Below are 17,557 nucleotides of genomic sequence, written 5' to 3'. Positions count from 1 at the left end.
TAGGCTTTTGCCTTGCTTTTGCACCTCCCTATCGCTGCCTTCTGTGCTTCTCTGTACATGTTGTTGCTGCCAACAGTGCTATCGTACTATATGTATGCTGGGTCTTTGTTATGTTGGGGTGCAGTACCTCTTCTTTCGGCCTTACCAGCAGGTTCTAGGCCGGCTGTGACAGAACTTTCCACAGGGCCTTCGCCTTCTTCAAAAGCCTTGCACTGGCTACAGCGTTTACTTTCACTCCACATATGTCAACTGTCGACTGCTTCACTTCGACGGAGGCGCGCATGACACGCACTAGCAGTTGGCTAGATCTCAGCAAACTCTCAGAGAGAGCACTCTTATTACTTGAGATTGCAGATCCCCTAACTCAACGTCAGTTATAGCATCCTCCCCAGCTTGGTAGCATGCAAATAACCATGCCACACACAGAGCTCTGTAGTGCAAGTCTTTATTCTTCAGAGCACAGCCTTTAACTAACTATGCGCCCTGCATCATCAACTTCACTAACCGCACCAAGACACGCAAACAATGATGTCATCCTCCAACGGAGTCCATCAGGGACCAGAAGGGTCCTGCTATTCATATTTACAAGACACCACACCACAGATCATACTTGTGTGCTCCTTATAGGCAAAAATGTAACATGTGAGGTACAAGTGAAGTTCATTATCTTTCCAGCGCCTTCATTTACAGAGTGCTGCTTAATTTGAATAGGAAATTAGATTGCCCCTTGTGGGAGAATGATATAACAAATGCTTAGTGCAGAAATCTTTTCTCAAACTGCTGATGATTCTTTGTTCTGCCAGAGACAGATACCACGTTTCAACAGAGGACGTGCTCTCAGCGTGAATCAGCTTTTAGATGTTTTGCAGCTGCGATGCCAGTTGTCATAAAACGTATATGCTGAACCACTTGAGCCCACCAAACATCTGTTATTTTCAAAATAAGTTATCGGGTCAAGTTAAGGCAGGGAGTCTGCACATTCTGTTGGAGAACGTCTGCGACAGAGAATAATGCACTCCTGCAGCAGCTTTCCAGACCTCACAGTACAGCAGATTCCGCTCTTCTTTGAAAAAAAATGATATATACATTATGTTTTAGGCTGCTGTAAAGGACCCCAGTGTTGAAAATCCTGGCAAATGCTTTTATTAGCCATTGAACAATCAGTAAAAGGGAAGAAAAGTTTAAAAGGCCCAAGACTAATATTTGGGGATCTATGTCTCTACGGTTCTCCTCAGTCCGCTATGAGCGGAACCTGTATGCTCCGCTCCGCCGACTCAAGCAGGATGTGAGAAGGTGGCGTGAATTGCCCCTAACCCCATTGGGTCGAGCGGCGCTCTTCAAAATGATGTATCTCCCCCGCTTTCTCTACGCCCTGCAGAATTTTTTCGACCCTGTCCCTGCTCGCTACTTTCGCGAGGTCGAGAGTCTGCAGCGACAACTAATTTGGGACGGTCGCGCCCGTATTGCATTGTCCAAGCTCACCCTCTCCTGGTACGATGGGGGTATTGCTTTGCCGGATATTAGACGCTATTACTGGGCCTCACATCTGAGCGCTATCAATCATGCGACATACTCTTCGGACCCTGCTCCCGCCTTTGCTCTGGATAAAATGTTATTGCCCGGTGGCAACTTTAATAGGGCTTTGTATTCAAAATCACCCATCCGTCTCCTTACAGGTCCTACGAAGTGTGCGGTGCGGGCCTGGAGGGATGCTACTGTGGCCACGGGCTGGGGCGGTAAGCTGACGCGTATGACGCCGCTGTATGACTCGGATCGGCTGGGCAACCTGTGGAAGACGAAAGAGTTTGATAAGTGGGACATGATTGGGATTAGTAAGGTGGAGGATCTGTGGACACGGGGCGCGGTGAAATCCTTCTCTCTTTTGAAACTGGAATACCGACTCGATGACAGGGAGCACTTTCGGTATATGCAGATCCGACATGCCTTGTCCTCCGTCTTTCCCCCTGGTACTGATATTCCGCAGTCCTCCCCCTTGGAGGACCGTGTCTTGGACGGACATCTCCCCGATAGCACGATCTCCTTGATATATAAAAAGCTCATTAACAATAGGGCTGACCAACTGGAGAAACTTCGTGCTTCTTGGACGGCTGAGGGCTCGAACTCGACGACGAGGACTGGCAGTCCGCTGTGTCCTCCCCTAAGGAGGTGGCTATTCCGGCTCGGCTTCGTTTTGTCCAGCTGAAGATCCTCCACCGTGTGTATGTGACTGGAACGCGTCTGGTACGAATGGGTTTAGTTTCGGATGGACGATGCAGGCGTGGGTGCGGTATGGATGGTACCTTCCTTCATGTTTTGTGGGAATGCCCGATGGTTTCGGCCTTTTGGTCTAGAGTACATGATGTTATGGGTCGTGTCACCGGAATCCCCCTCCTTCCCGAAGCACGACGTTGCCTGCTCAATGTGTGGGAGACTTCGGATTGCAATGCTGCCCAGACGCTCTGGGTCACCTTGGGCAATATGGTCGCGAAGAGAGATATAGCTCAGCTCTGGGGCTCCCCTAGACCACCATCGCTAAGTGCCTGAAAGGAGAACATGGACTGGTGCATGTTTCGAGAAAAAACGGTATATGAGGCACGTGGGCGTCCCAGGAAGTGGTCCAGGGTCTGGGCTCAGTGGAATTCGTACCGCGGAGATATTTGCTTCCCCCCACTTGACTATGAGGCTCCTCTCCCCTCTTCCCCATGATTGACGTTCCGTTTCTTGTTTTCCGGTTTCTCTTTGTTTTGTTTTTTTCTCCTTCATGCTCGCCCCCCCTCACCAGCTGTGTTCCTCTAATTGTCTGTTATAGCCCCCCTTACCCCCCCCTTCTACGACCCTTGCCAGTATGATACCATGTGTTTGTGTGTTGTTGTTCTTCTCGACAAAATCATAAAATTAAACCTTTCTTATCCTATTAGGTATGGTGCTATGTTCCACATGACAATGTATGCTCAAGAGATTGCTTTAACGGCGTACTGTCTTCTAATCTCTTCCTATGTCCCTCCGTATGTGTCATAGCGGCCGGCCCCGCTGGGTTGTAGGCAGACGCTGTGTATTGTGCTTTTATAAATAAAGGTTTAAAAAAAAAAAGCCCAAGACTGATCCATAAAATAAAATCTCAGTCTGTCACACAGCAAACCTTGAGGAGGGCAGAACATTAGCCAAAAACAGCCTGGAGCAGAGGTGGCTCCATTCATTTGTCAAAATTAAACAGATTTTAGAGACTTGAGGCTTCAGAATCCATAGAAGTGACATTTATGGGGCTGGAGAAAAAGTTTAGGATTTTGACTAGAACAAGGAAACAAATGTTCCTAGTCCCAATACTTTTTAAAACTACATTACCTTCTTGGATAGACTAATGTGGAGACACAGGGCCATATGTATGAACACATTTTCCCATAGACACAGAATGGGTAAAACCCTTTGATACATCTGGCCCACAGTGCCTAAGAGTGAGACAGATTGCTTGTCTCAAGAAGTCTGGCCATGATCCAAAACCTTGCTAGAAAGCAGTCAACTGCCGTATAAGTCGAGTGTTTATTTCTGCTGTTTGAGTTTGTGAAATCATTACAAAATAAAATCAGTTCACATACATTACACCCAGTTTTATTTCAAAGTAAGATTTAGTGGGAAATATGTTTTTCTTATCTAATGTTAAGCATTGTCCACTTTTTCGTAACAATGTAAAAGGCATATGTCCTTTGAGCTAAAACACTGTACTAAGTACTGCCCTGGAAAAAGCAGAGCACAATTTATAGGTTGAGCCTTAGCGCAGCGCGCATGCACTGCTCTAAGGAGAGGTCATCTTGGAGCTGATCAGCACTTTTCACAAGCTCGTGCTTGTGGCTGTTTTTCCTGCAATATTTCGATTGGTGTTTGCGTATGTCTTCCTTGAAAGACAGCACGCAATTGGGTAAAGGCGGGTGCATGTCCCGCTATTTCCAGCAAATGTAACCCCCTACGGCCTAGGGCTTGCGGCATCTGTTTCCAATTATTGTACTTGGAAACAGATGGCCTGCTACTCGCTCTTGTGCGCACCACTCATTCTGTTTCTACTTTTCCTCGGCCCAGTGGCCATGGCATGCGCTGCTACTCTCTGTGCGTGCTGCGGTCGCACGCTTCCTGCTTGGGCTGTTTCCCTGTGTGAGCGGACTTTGGCACCCCGGTAGTCTGTTAAAGCTCCTGCAAGTGCTACCTGGACAGGTTGGAGTCTAACCTAGACCCAGAGGCATTTCATTTATGGTGCAGGAGAGACCGGGGGGGGGAATAGTTGGCCTCCCCAGAGTTTCTTTGCGTGACTTTAAAGTTTGCATATTTGGCTGGTGTAAAATTCCTCCCAGGACACGTGTGATCACAGAGTCTTCTTTGTGGTGTGCTCGGCGGGTCGGTGCTTGGAGCGTGGCCGTTGTCCTTGGTGCGCAATGCAGTTTAGGGGTCCCTTAACCTACCCACGTCTGTCTCTCCTCTGCTGCCAGCGAGTGCACGGCTCACCTGGCTGGCAGCAGAGGCAGCGCTCTCACCCCTCCAGCCTATCATGGGTTAATCCTGCCTGGGAGTGGGAGGGTCGTGTTCGGCACTGCCCCCTGCTCCTCTTGCAGTGTACAGTGTGGCACAGCGGGCTCGGGGCTGCTGAGTGAGAGGTCCCATCAGTGCCCGGCGAGCAGCCCCAGACTTCAGCAGCCCACACGGGCATAGCAGAGGAAAGATTAAGGTGTTCACGTGCAACATGACCCTCTGCCCCCTCCCAAAGTCCCCCGGGAGCTCCCGACCTAGGAAGCCACTGGCCCGGAGACGGCCAAGGTAGGCATCAGCCACTTAGAAATCAACGTGTATAACTTTGTGTGTGGTCAGTACTCCGTGTGGTGGAAGATGCTTCAAGGCGCTTATTTGTGTAAAAACCCTGGCAAAGCCAATAGCTCTGGCTAAACACTTATAAGGTCCCAAAGCTGAGACCTATTGGCTATGCCAATGCTTGTTTTAAGGGCCACGAGTGACTAGCTCATACAACCCTTTTTTATGTGCATTCTAGGGCATGTTGTTCTGGTTATCCCAATTCATACCTGTCAAAATTTGATAACAGAAAAGTGGGAGATTTTGTGACAATAATAGGGAAAATTCATTTTCCCACTCACTTGCATTGATTGAGGTGAAGGCAATGTTAGGGGGTAAGACGCAGCTGAAAAAGTGAAATTTGTTTTAACTTTAAAATCAGTACTATCCTACCTTAATCATGTGTTTTGGCATGTATGCAGTCATAAAATTAGGACTGCAAGTTCTAGGATGCAAAGAAAAAACCTGGACTGGATTAGCTGCTCATGTGCTACCCAAGAGCTCTGAAAAGGCCAATGTTCGCAGATGTTCGTTGTACAGATTCACCCTTCCAATAAAATAAACATCTTCCCCATACCTCTTCAGGGTCACCAGCCCCTCAACCCTAGACTGATAACTTGAATGGGATGAGAGGTATTCAAGTGCCAAGGGGTGGTTAATTTCACAACATTCTGGTCAAGATGGCTGGCTCACATATTCAAACACTGAATCACAGTTCTTGTTCTATTTGGCAAGACCTTTCCTTAACTCCTCCCTGTTGGACGTGTGGCTCTTCATAACGAAGGAGAACCCTTGATAAGGAACAGATATTTTAGGAAGGGAATCAGGGCTCAACTGTGATTTTAAAGGAACCATACTTGTGTTGTTTTATTTTTCATTTTCTTGGGGGGAGATCCTCTCCAAGCTTCCTTGCAGGGGTCTGACTCGCTCACTTACAAATGTGTAGGTATTGGTCCGTCTTATTTTTTGTGTTCTTTGGTCTGTCATTCATTGCTGTTCTCTGCAAGGATATCTGCAGGTGAATGAATGAATGAATGAATGATTATTTGTAATGCGCAGACTTAACCCAAGGGAATCAAGGCGCAGACTAAAACAAAAAGTATGACTGAACAATTACGGATACAAAAAACAGAAGCAGATTTTTGAGATTCAGTGACAGGCCTGAGAGAAGAGCCAAGTCTTCAGGAGCTTCCGAAACGTATTCAAGGAAGGTTGGTTCGACAGCTCAGGGGGAGGGTTGTTCCACAATTTCGGCGCCAGAGTGGAAAAGGCTCTTCCTCCCCATTTCGATTTTTTATGTTATGTTATGTTAAAAAGTTTATACCGCGCACGTACACCGTTACGGTTTCTTGGCGCTCATAACAGACATAACGAGCCAGGGCAAAGGTTATTATTCTGAGACTGCTTTGAAGAGGAATGTTTTTAAGGTTTTCCTGAATGACTCATAAGAGGGGCAGTGGCGAAAAGAAGGAGGGAGGGAATTCCAGAAGGAGGGGCCTAAAAAAGAAAAACGCATTCCGCCGTGTTTTTTGCGGCGGTTAGATGGGATGCAGAGAAGGTTATCAGCAGAAGATCTGAGATTACGGGTAGGAAGGTATCTCTTTAGCTTGGAGGAGATGAATTCAGGGGCGCGGTTATGGAGAGATTTGAATATGGTGCATCCAAGTTTGAAGGAGCACCGTTTGGCCACTGGGAGCCAATGGAGGCTCCTTAAAAGGGGAGAAACATGCTGGTGTTTAGGTTGGTGGAACACCAAGCGAGCGGCCTTGTTCTGAATTAGCTGGAGTTTTTGAAGCTGATAGGCAGGTATCCCCACATACAAGATGTTAGCAAAGTCAATCCTGGAGATGACCAAAGCCAGTATGACTAGTATGAGTGCCTCTCTGGTAAGAAATCGGCAGATCTTACGGATCCTACGCAGTTGAAAAAAGCAGGATGATGTAACAGCCGAGATCTGGGATTTCATAGATAGGTCCTCAGAGATGACCACTCCAAGGCTTTTCACAGAGCTGACCGGGCAAGGGGGAGTGCCAAGAGAAGGGGGCCAGTAATTGTCATCCCATGGATTGGTAGGACCACCCACCAGAACAAGTTCCGTCTTGGACGGGTTCAGCTTGAGCTGGCTGTGAGCCATCCAGTCAGAGATGAACAACATTGTTGTTTGAAAATTAGAACGGGAGGATGGTGAAGTGTCCAAAGGGAAGACCAACTGCAGGTCATCTGCATAATTATATATAGTGGCAGGGGAGTGACGAAGGGCGACCATAAGTGGTTGCATATATAAATTAAAAAGGAGCAGGGAAAGAGCTGAACCCTGGGGGACACCACAAGTGAGGGGGGAGAAAGGAGCAGAGAAGGTAGAAAGGTGGACTGCCTGGGAGCGGCCTTGCAGGAAGGATCGAACCCAGTCAAGGGCAAAGCCCTGGATGCCGGCGTTCTTGACACGGTCGATCAGGATAGTATGATCGACCGTGTCAAAAATCTGGGAACCGACAGCAGATTTTTTGAGGATGATCGAAGGGTTCTCCTGGGGGAGTAGGGTCTGACCAGAGCCTTTATGCCTTCGGAGCCAGAGCCGAACACGGCTCTGTGCGCCAGACATATAATTTTGAAGGAGATCCTGGGGATCCAATGGAGGTCCTTTCTGGCCTGAGTAGCAGATGATAGCTTTGGAAGGTTTAAGACCATCCTAGCAGCAGAGTTCTGGACCATTTGAAGACGATGGAGGGCTTTCTTGTTTATGCCTCCATATAGCGCATTGCAGTAATCAAGCCTGGAAGATACCAGGGCAACGGTAGACTGCTTACGGGCTTCCAGTGACATATAGGGGGCGATCTTTTTGAGCATGCAGATGGTGTTGCAGCAGGTGGATACAGTTCTGTTAACCTGAAGCTTAAAGGAGAGGGTCGAGTCAAAAAGAACACCAAGGTTCTTGGCCGAGTTGGTAGGTTGGGGACAGTCCCCTAAAGAAGAAGGCCACCAGTCCTTGGACCAGATGTCAGGGTTTCCTCCAAAGACTAGGACCTCCGTCTTCTCACCGTTGAGCTTCAGGTAATTGCGAACCATCCACTTGGAGACCTCTTCCATACAAGTTCGAAATTTGAAAGCGGCCTCACAGGTCGGTGAGGTAGAGGAGATGATAATTTGGGTATCATCTGCATAAGCCAGTATTTGATACTCAAAAGATCTTATTACTTCGGCAAGTGGGGTTACGTAGATGTTGAATAACAGGGGACTCAGGGCCGAGCCCTGAGGAACCCCACATTGCACTTCTTTGGAGGAGGACAGAAACCTACCAAACTGAACCCTTTGCTGTCTCTGCGAAAGAAAGGAAGACAGAAGACTTAGAGCGCTTCCCCTCACCGCTATCCCCTTCAGCCGGTCAACCAGGATTGAATGGGATAGGGTATCAAAAGCTGCTGTAAGATCCAGGAGCACCAGCATAGTTGTCCGGCCTCTGTCCACCTCAGTGCGGATGTTATTAGCAGCTACCGTGAGGGCGGACTCAGTGCTGTGAGCAGCACGGAAACCATGCTGGGAGATGTCAAGGATATCCGTTTTTTCAAGGTAGGAAGTCAGATGCAAGTTGAGGTGGGTCTCAAGCATCTTTGCCGGGGCTGGGAGCAGAGATATTGGTCGGAATTGGTCGGAAGTTTTTTAGGGCTTCCGGATTGAACGAGGGTTTCTTTAGGAGGGGCTTTACGACTGCCGCCTTCCAGGGAGTTGGGAACGAACCCTCGTCAATGGCCATATTCATAACTTGCAGAAGGGGAGGGAGGACAGAATCTCTGCAGGCCTTCAAGATTTTAAGGGGTCAAGAGGGGAGCAAGATTTAGTAGCATCCAGAAGGTGGTTAATTTCCTCAAGGGATATATGGGGAAAACTGGAAAAATGTATGACTGGGTACCCTGTTGCACTGTACAGTCATTATTTGCAATGCTTTAAAAGTTAATATATTTCAATACACAATGAAAAAAGTTTTTTAGAATGCATAATTTCCCCCAAAATGTTCTTGGGTGAGAACACCCCCCCCCCCAATCCCACTTACGGTGGTTAGTCTTGATCGCTGCACTTGCTCACTATTCACCAGTGAGTCAGAAATAAATTACAAGAGCCGTTTTGTGTTCCTAGTCCTGCTCTGGCGCAGTCTTGGTATTTAGCACTACCATCTTGTGCAGCATCAATCATTATATCAATCAGGGAATTTGTAGAGCGCACTACTCAACCGTAAGGGTCTCAAGGCTCTGGGGTGGGCGTTGGGGGGGGGCAGGGGGTGTGGGGAAAGAGCCACTACTGCTCGAAGAGCTGTTTCCTGAAGGAGAGATGGTCCTGGGTAAGTCGTAGGTGGGTGGGGAGGGAGTTCCATGTCTTGGCCGCCAGGTAGGAGAAGGATCTTCCTCCGGCGGTGGTTCTGCGGATGTGTGGGACGGTGGCGAGGGCGAGGCTGGCGGAGCGGAGCTGGCAGGTGGGTATGTAGAACATGAGGCGGTTGTTGAGGTATTTGGGTCCCATGTCGTGGAGAGCCTTGTGTGCGTGGGTGAGGAGTCTGAACTTGTTCCTCTTGCTGACGGGGAGCCAGTGCAGGTCTCTCAGCTGGGGCGAGATGTGGCTGTGGCGGGGGGTGTCCAGGATAAGTCGTGCAGAGGCGTTCTGTATGCGCTGGAGTCTTTTCTGTAGTTTGGCTGTGGTTCCAGCGTAGAGGGTGTTTCCGTAGTCCAGTCGGCTGGTGACGAAGGCCTGGGTGACCGTCTTCCTGGTGTCGGTGGGGATCCACCGGAAGATCTTTCGGAGCATGCGCAGGGTGTTGAAGCAGGATGACGAGACAGCGTTGACTTGCTTGGTCATCGTGAGGGAGGAGTCCAGGATGAAGCCCAGGTTGCGTGCATGGTCCGTTGGCTCAGGCGGTGCTCAGGGCAGGGGGCCACCAGGAGTCGTCCCAAGCGGAGGGGGATGTTCCCAGGATGAGGACTTCAGTCTTATCTGAGTTCAGTTTCAGCCGGCTGAGCTTCATCCATTCCGCGAAGTCTTTCATTCCTTCCTGGAGGCTGGCTCTGGCGGTGGCGGGGTCGTTGGTGAGGGAAAGGATCAGCTGGGTGTCGTCTGCGTAGGAGATGATGTTAAGTTTGTGTTGGCGTGCGATGGCTGCGAGGGGCTCATGTAGACGTTGAAGAGGGTGGGGCTGAGCGAGGATCCTTGCGGGACGCCACAGATGACCTCGGTGACCGGAACAGGGGGGAGTCGGACTCTCTGGGTTCTACCGGCGAGGAACGAGATGATCCACTCCAAGGCCTTTCCTTGTATTCCGATGTTGCTGAGGCGATGTATCAGGGTGCGGTGGCATACGGTGTCGAAGGCTGCTGAGAGGTCTAGGAGGATGAGGGCAGCTGTTTCCCCGTTGTCGAGCAGGGACCTGATGTCGTCGGTAGCTGTGATGAGGGCGGTCTCAGTGCTGTGGTTTGCTCGGAAACCGGACGGCGAATGGTCGAGGGATCCGTTTGTCTCGAGGAAGGCAGAGAGTTGTTTGTTGACGGTCTTCTCGATGACTTTGGCCGGAAAAGGGAGGAGCGAGATGGGGCGGAAGTTCTTGAGGTCCGTGGGGTCTGCAGTGGGTTTCTTCAGGAGGGCGCTGAGCTCGGCATGTTTCCAGCTCTCCGGGAAGGTGGCGGATGCGAAGGAGCTTAACGACTGAGCATTGAAGGTCCAAGGATTCCAGGACTATATCTGTTTTCACAGAGGTTTTTGTGGAGGAAACATACTCAAAAACTCTGGACCTTTTAGAGTTTTAGAAAAGAACAGTTTTTTAAAAGGTAGAGTATGTTTTCCAGGTTTTTGTGCGTGCTATTTTTAAGGTTAAATCCTGTAATCGTTGATTCAAATTTTCAGTCAACAAATGAGGTCGATCCAAGGTTTAGAAAGAGTATAACATTTTTATTGGTGCAAAATTGAACGAAGACAGCCGACACGTGTTTCGCCTTCTTTGGCAAATTGCGCCAGGGCTTTCTCAAGGCTAAATTCAGTTTCTCAGTAATAATCAAATGGATTCTCAAAAATACATCATGATCGATATATACAAAGGCAAATTCCTTTAAAAAAATGTATTTGGAGTTGAATCTCCCGCCAGGTCTACACGTTGTCACGATGATGCGAAGGAGCTGTTGATGATGTCCCGGAGTTGGGGTGCTATGATGGAGTCAGCTTTGTTGAAGATATGGTGTGGGCAGGGATTGGTTGGGGAGCCGGAGTGGATGGTGTTCATCGTGCGGGTGGTGTCTTCGGTGCTGACTGAGGTCCAGGTGCAGACGGTGGTGGTGGGGGGCGCTGGGTCGGTGGTTGGGTGCATGGTCTGTGTGCCGAAGCTATTGTGTATGTCGGCGATCTTGCTGTGAAAGATCGAGGCGAATGAGTCGCAGAGGTCTTGCGAGGGTGAGATGTCGTTGTTGCAGGCGCTGGGGCTGGAGAGCACTTTAACGATGCTGAAGAGTTCCTTGCTGTTGTGGGAGTTGTTGTCCAGTCGTTCTTTGAATGTGGTTCTTTTGGTGGTGCGGATCAGCTGGTGGTGTTTGCGGGTGGCGTTGTTGAGAGCTGTCATGTTTTCTGTTGGTTGGTCGTGGCACCAGGCTTTCTCGAGGGTGCGGCAGGTTTTCTTGGAGTTTTTGAGGTCGTTGGTGAACCAAGAGGCTTTCTTGCTGCCGTGTCTGTTGGGGGAGTTCTTCAGTGGTGCGAGGTTGTCGGCGCAGTTGGTGAGCCACTGTGTGAGGTTGCGGGCTGCTTCGTTGGGGTCCGTCGTGTTGGTGGGAGGCTTCTGGCTGAGGGAGGTGGTGAGCTGGTCGGCGGTGATCTTGCTCAAGATTCTGCGGGGGACATGTTGCGGGTGGTGGTGGGTCGTGGTTCTTCTGAAGTTGAAGTGGATGCAGCTGTGATCTGTCCAGTGTAGTCCGGTGGAGTGGCTGAAGGAGATGTGCTTGCTGGAGTAGAAGATGGGATCAAGCGTGTGGCCGGCGTAATGGGTGGGGGTGTTCACCAGTTGCTTGAGTCCGAAGTTGGTGAGGTTGTCCAGCAGGGCGGTGGTGTTGCTGTCATTGTTGTTCTCCAAGTGGAAGTTGAGGTCTCCTAGGAGGATGTAGTCTGAGGAGGTTGGGGCGTGAGGGCTGACAAAATCTGCGATGGCTTTGCTGAATTGTGTGCGTGGTCCTGGGGGTCTGTAGATGAGGGTGCCTCTGAGGGTGGTCTTGGGGTCGGTGTGTATCTGGGAGTGAAGGTGCTCAGCGGCTGTGAGGGTGTCGGTGGAGTTGGTCGTGATTCGGATGGTGTTTCTGTGGACGATGGCGATGCCTCCTCCGGTTTGGTTGATGCGGTCCCTCCAGGTGATCTTGTAGCCATCCGGGATGGCTATGGCGATGTCAGGGGTTGAGGAGGCGTTCATCCAGGTTTCTGTGAGGAAGGCGACGTCTGGTGATGTTGTGTCGAGGAGGTTCCTGAGTTCGACGGCGTGCCTGTGGATGGAGCGGGTGTTGAGCAGGATGCACTTGAGGTGATCGTTGCTTGTGCCTGGCTTGGCGGGTGTGGTGCAGGTCCGGCGGCAAGTCTATCTACAGGCTTGGCAGGTGAAGGGTCCGTGGGTGCGCTTCGGGGTGGCTTGGTGGCAGGCGGGGTTCCGGCCGGCGTTGAGTGCGTGGAGGGTGGCGGCGTCGTAAGTCCGTTGGGTGGGCTGGCATCGTTGAGGGCCAGGGGTCCTGGCGCTGGGCGTGGTCCAGGCGCAGACGGGCTTGCCTTTGGCGCGCTTTCAGCGCACAATCGGCGCGCCCGCTGCGAGTGACCGCTCCGCGTTCGAGTGGTCCCCGCCATAAATGGCGAAGTGGGGAGGGAGGAGCAGCTGGGAGGCGGGAGCGGGCGGCGAATGGGAAGGGGGAACAGGGTACAGAATAAAAAAAGGGGCGGGCTGCAGGGGGAGCAGCGGCGGGGAGCGGGGGAGCACAAGGCTGGAAACCCGGTCCCGGAGAGCGGCGAAGGGGAGAAATTAACAACAACAAGAGGTGGCACAATAATAGAGCACTGGGCAAAACAAGCAGGCGAGTACAAAAACTGGGCACAGAAAGTACATCACAGGGCACAAATCACAAGGCACCAAATACGGAGCAGCAGAAAATACATAAAGAGCGAGGAAGGGCGAACTCGCGGCAGCAGCGGTGAGGCACTGGGCGCACTAGCGGGGGGCCGTGCGGTGCGTGGAGCGACCAGCCCTGAAATCAGGGTCAGAGGTCACAGCTCACCACCGCGCGGTCCCTGCCATAAATGGCCAAGTGGGGAGGGAGGAGCAGCTGGAAGGCGGGAGCGGGGCAGCGAATGGGAAGGGGAACAGGGAATGGCATGCATGCATGAATGCATCTCCATCCATCCACCCAACACCACGAATAAAATGCCAGCTCACAGAGAAATTTAAAGACAATGGCACAGTTGGTTATGGCCTAGTACCCCAGCGTTTCAGAGGGCCCACTGATAGTCACGGTTCTGTTCTCAACAAAATCCTCCAGATTACATTGAATGATCTTTAAACATAGATTTTTTTAAATAGCATTTTCCTTTAATTAATTTTTTTATACTGGTGATGTGTGGGAGTCTATTACAATTTGCAGAGAAATGTTTTTTTTTCAACACCATGTAACATCCATAAAAAAGTTTATTTTAGATCATAACAGAACCTCACATATGAAAAAAAGGGTATTATTGAGCCAGTGGAAAGTGCTGAATGGTTGGCTCCATTGGTTATTGCGCGCAAGCCTGATAATCGTCTTCGTTTGTGCATTGACTTAAGAGACCTGAATAAAAACATTGTTGTAGATAAGTTTCCCCTCCCAAAAATTGATGAATTACTCGCTCAAACTAAGGGTGTGAAGTGGTTCTCGACCTTGGATCTGATGTCCGCTTACTACCAGGTGGAATTACATGAGAGTAGCAGAAGTTTGACGGCCTTTATCACACCTTTTGGGTGTTACAGATTTGTAAGGATGCCATTCGGTCTCGCTTCTGCTGCTGCTATGTTCCAACGGTTATGCACAGGTTATTTAAAGGGATTGATGGTATTACCTATTTTCAGGATGACATATTAATAATGGGACATGACCTGAAAGAGCATGATGATAGAAAGAAATTAGTTCTGGAAAAAATTGTTGGAAAAAGGGTTGACTGCTGAATTTAAAAAATGTAAATCCAGAATGAATTCTGTAACTTATTTGGGACATCAAGTTAGTAACAAAGGTATTTCTCCCCAAAAAGTTTTGATGGAGGCTATTGAGAAAGCACTGTCTCCTACTTCAAAGGATGATGTGAGATCCTTTTTAGGGTTATCCGAGTTTTACTCTAAGTTCATTAAGAATTTTGCCTTAAAACTTTTAATTTGAGATAACTCTTGAAAGTCAAGAATTAATTTAAGTGGAGTGTAGAATTGGAACAAGATTTTCAAAATATAAAGACTGATCTTACCAACGCTTTTCCTCTACAAGCTTTTGACAATTTTGCTCCTAGCATTATAACAACTGACACAAGTGACAAAGGGTTAGGGGCTGTTCTCTCACAAATTAATGAATTAGGTAGAGAAGTCACTATAGCCTTTGCTTCACGCTCATTATCTCCATCGGAGGTCAAATATTCAGTCATTGAAAAGGAAATGCTAGCCACGGTGTGCACTATGACAAAATTCAGGCAATTTGTTTGGGGAACCAAATTTCTTCTACGCACTGATCATAAGCCCTTATTAAAAGTCTTGACTTCTGAGGGGATTATTAAAGCTACTCCACTTATAGCGAAAATTAATTTAAAATTACCTGATTTCAATTATGAAGTTGAATATCTACCTGGGAAGAGCAATCAGGTAGCTGATTATTTAAGTAGATCTCCCATTCGACAGGATTTTGGGTATTGTGAGGAGGAAGGTAATTTCAGTGTGGCTGTAGTCCCAGATGGAACTGAAGCCATATCTAAAATAGAGTGGAACAATGGATTATGTCAGGATGAGGTTTTATACAAAGCAAAAAGTTTTGTTACAAAGGGATGGCCCAACAAAAATTATTTAAGTGGGGACTTAAAAGCTATGTGGGAGATACAAGATGAACTGTCCATCGATGATGATGGTTATATATGTAGATGCGAGAGAGTTGTTGTTCCACTGGTTTTAAGGAATAAGATTTTGGAAATTAATCACGAGGGTCATTTGGGTATTTCAAAATTAAAATCGAGAATCAAGTTACTTTATTGGTGGCCTGTTATAGACAGGGATACAGAAAATTTTGTTAAGAATTGTTCCATTTGCTCTGACTCAGATACATCTCTGAAGGCTTTAAGACCTACCTTGGTTTCAGATCACTTCCTGATAATCCATGGGACATTTGTGTATTGACTGGTTGGGTCCCATTGAGGATAATGAAGGTATCATTAAGCATATTTTTGTTGTCATGGATGTTTTCTCGAAGTGGTCTGAGGTAGATGTTACGGAGAATTTTTTTTTATTTTTTTATTTTTGGAAACCTTTATTGTGCATCATAAGCGTACAGGTACGGGCCCACAACCTATCAGGCCTGCCTCGAAATCAAGTGGTAGCACAATAGGCAAAATCAAAACAGCTCAGCAGTCCCAGAGACGAGAAGCAGCAATTATCCGAAACATCGCACACTGGAAAAGGGGGGACCACTGAGTACAGGATAAATGAGGTTAATTTTTAAAAGTTTTAGGTAAGAAGGATCAGACGCATTCACTCCACCGAAAACACATGGCGGGCAATGATCCCAGCAGGTTAGCAACAAACTAAGCGATAATCAGAGGATCATCAGAAAAACACTTGAGGATAAGAAAAAGCATTACAATACATACTGGTCAGTACCCGCCCCATGATCGTGGAACACCTTGACTAATGTTAGTGGAGAGACTAACAACAGAAACAATGAGCAGCGCTATACCTAGCCACCAAACTGACCCAAAGGAAAAAGGAAAAAGTAAGAAGAATCAAGAAAAAGGAGAGAACTAAAACGAAACAGAAAACCCACCCCCAAACCCCCCACCCCGCACGCATGCAGAGGCTACGGCCTACCACCCCCCCTAGCAGTGTGCCTGTCGCCCAAAAACCGAGTCCCGAAATATAGACTCAGAGAAGGGAAAAAGGAAAGGAAAAAAGAAGATGTGAAAAACAGTGGAGGAGGAAGACCATCAACAAATATAATTCCGGCCGCCCACCCCCAGACCCCGCAACCGATATGGCACCAACGGTGAATTCAAACAATGTCCCGCTTATCCCACCTAGTCCCAGCAATATAAGCAGCAGCGATCCAAGAAGCGCCCTTAACCTTGCCCCCTGTGATCAAGTTGGTCAATGGAGTCCAGCAGCCCAGCCGGCGCCACGGATGATAGAAGCGCCCAGGATGGCCAACACAGAATGGGGGGTCGTCCACAAAAGTCTACGAAAACCACCGCTGCTTGCCCGAGAATGATACAAACAGGATCAAAGCAAAGCAACAATCCATCGGAGGCAGCAGGCCAGAGCGAGAACACCAGCTCCAGGAAGGGATGAAGAGTCACGCCACCAGAACACAAAGGAGATGGCAAACATGGCGTCCGAGGACGATGCACCAACCATTGCATGAAACCACGAACACCAGACCTCTTCCGAGCCACTGCGGTCAGCACTTCAGCAGAATCAGAAGCGTGATCAGCCAACGCCTCCATATGCACCTGGGAAGGTAGTTCACTGTGGTCTGGTGTAGAGTGTGGCGCAGTGTGCAGCACTTGGGGGCAACCACGGCCAACAGGAGAAATAACGTCGAGCCGACTTCCCAGATCTCGGGCATTGCCATGAAAAGCATGATATAGAGCCTCCAGAGCGCTCAAAACATCACAGATCCCCAGCGGTGTCTCAGGAAGAGAGGATGCAGCAGTGTCCTTCACCCAAGGCTCACGGACGTGTAGCAGTTCTGGAAACAGGTCGCCATTTTCACTCATCGACCACAAACCACTCCGCCGATGATCCGCTAAGCACCGCTGGGACAAAGACATGGGGGTAACTGATTGCATTGCAGTACCCGCTGATACGATTTCAGCGAACAGCCGGACCCCGGATCGCGATCTGAGGACTCCACTTTCAGGCGCTGAATGCGCGATGCAGAAAATGGCGTCCGTTGCATGAGATGAGCAACAAAGAAACTGTTCAGGCCACTTCCAAGCCGGGTAGGGATACAATGTATTTACCGCAGGCACAATGTATCCTGGCATGTAGAATCGCTGAGCGAAATGAAGCGCTGCAGCGAGAAGCACAGCGCAACAGTCTCTCACCGGCCGATCGACTCCGCCTCCTCAGCGTTGGCCGCTGTTGTTGTGGCCGCGTCCGGCCGTTCCCCACAAACAAGGACTCGGTTCCGATGCCGCGAAGGGCCGGGGAAGAAGCAAGGACGCTTCACCGCCGATAGCACTCGGGATGCCCCGGGAAACACACCATTGTGATCAGGATCGTATCCCCAGTTCACTCGCTGGGTTGAAATGCAGGATAAAGTACAGGATGATGAAGGAAAGCGCGAAGGTCGGCTGAGCCGAGAGTCTAGGCGGCCATGGCGGCTGCAGGCTGGGCTCCTCCTCTGTTACGGAGAATTTTGATGCTAAGAACGTTACACATTTTCTTCAAAGTTTGTTTATCAGGGAAGGGATTCCAAAGGAAATCCTGAGTGACAATGGTCCTCAATTTACTTCG

Source organism: Lissotriton vulgaris, chromosome 5, assembly GCF_964263255.1.
Source record: "Lissotriton vulgaris chromosome 5, aLisVul1.2, whole genome shotgun sequence".
In the NCBI taxonomy this organism is placed as follows: Eukaryota; Metazoa; Chordata; class Amphibia; order Caudata; family Salamandridae; genus Lissotriton; species Lissotriton vulgaris.
This window is presented reverse-complemented; position numbering follows the sequence as displayed.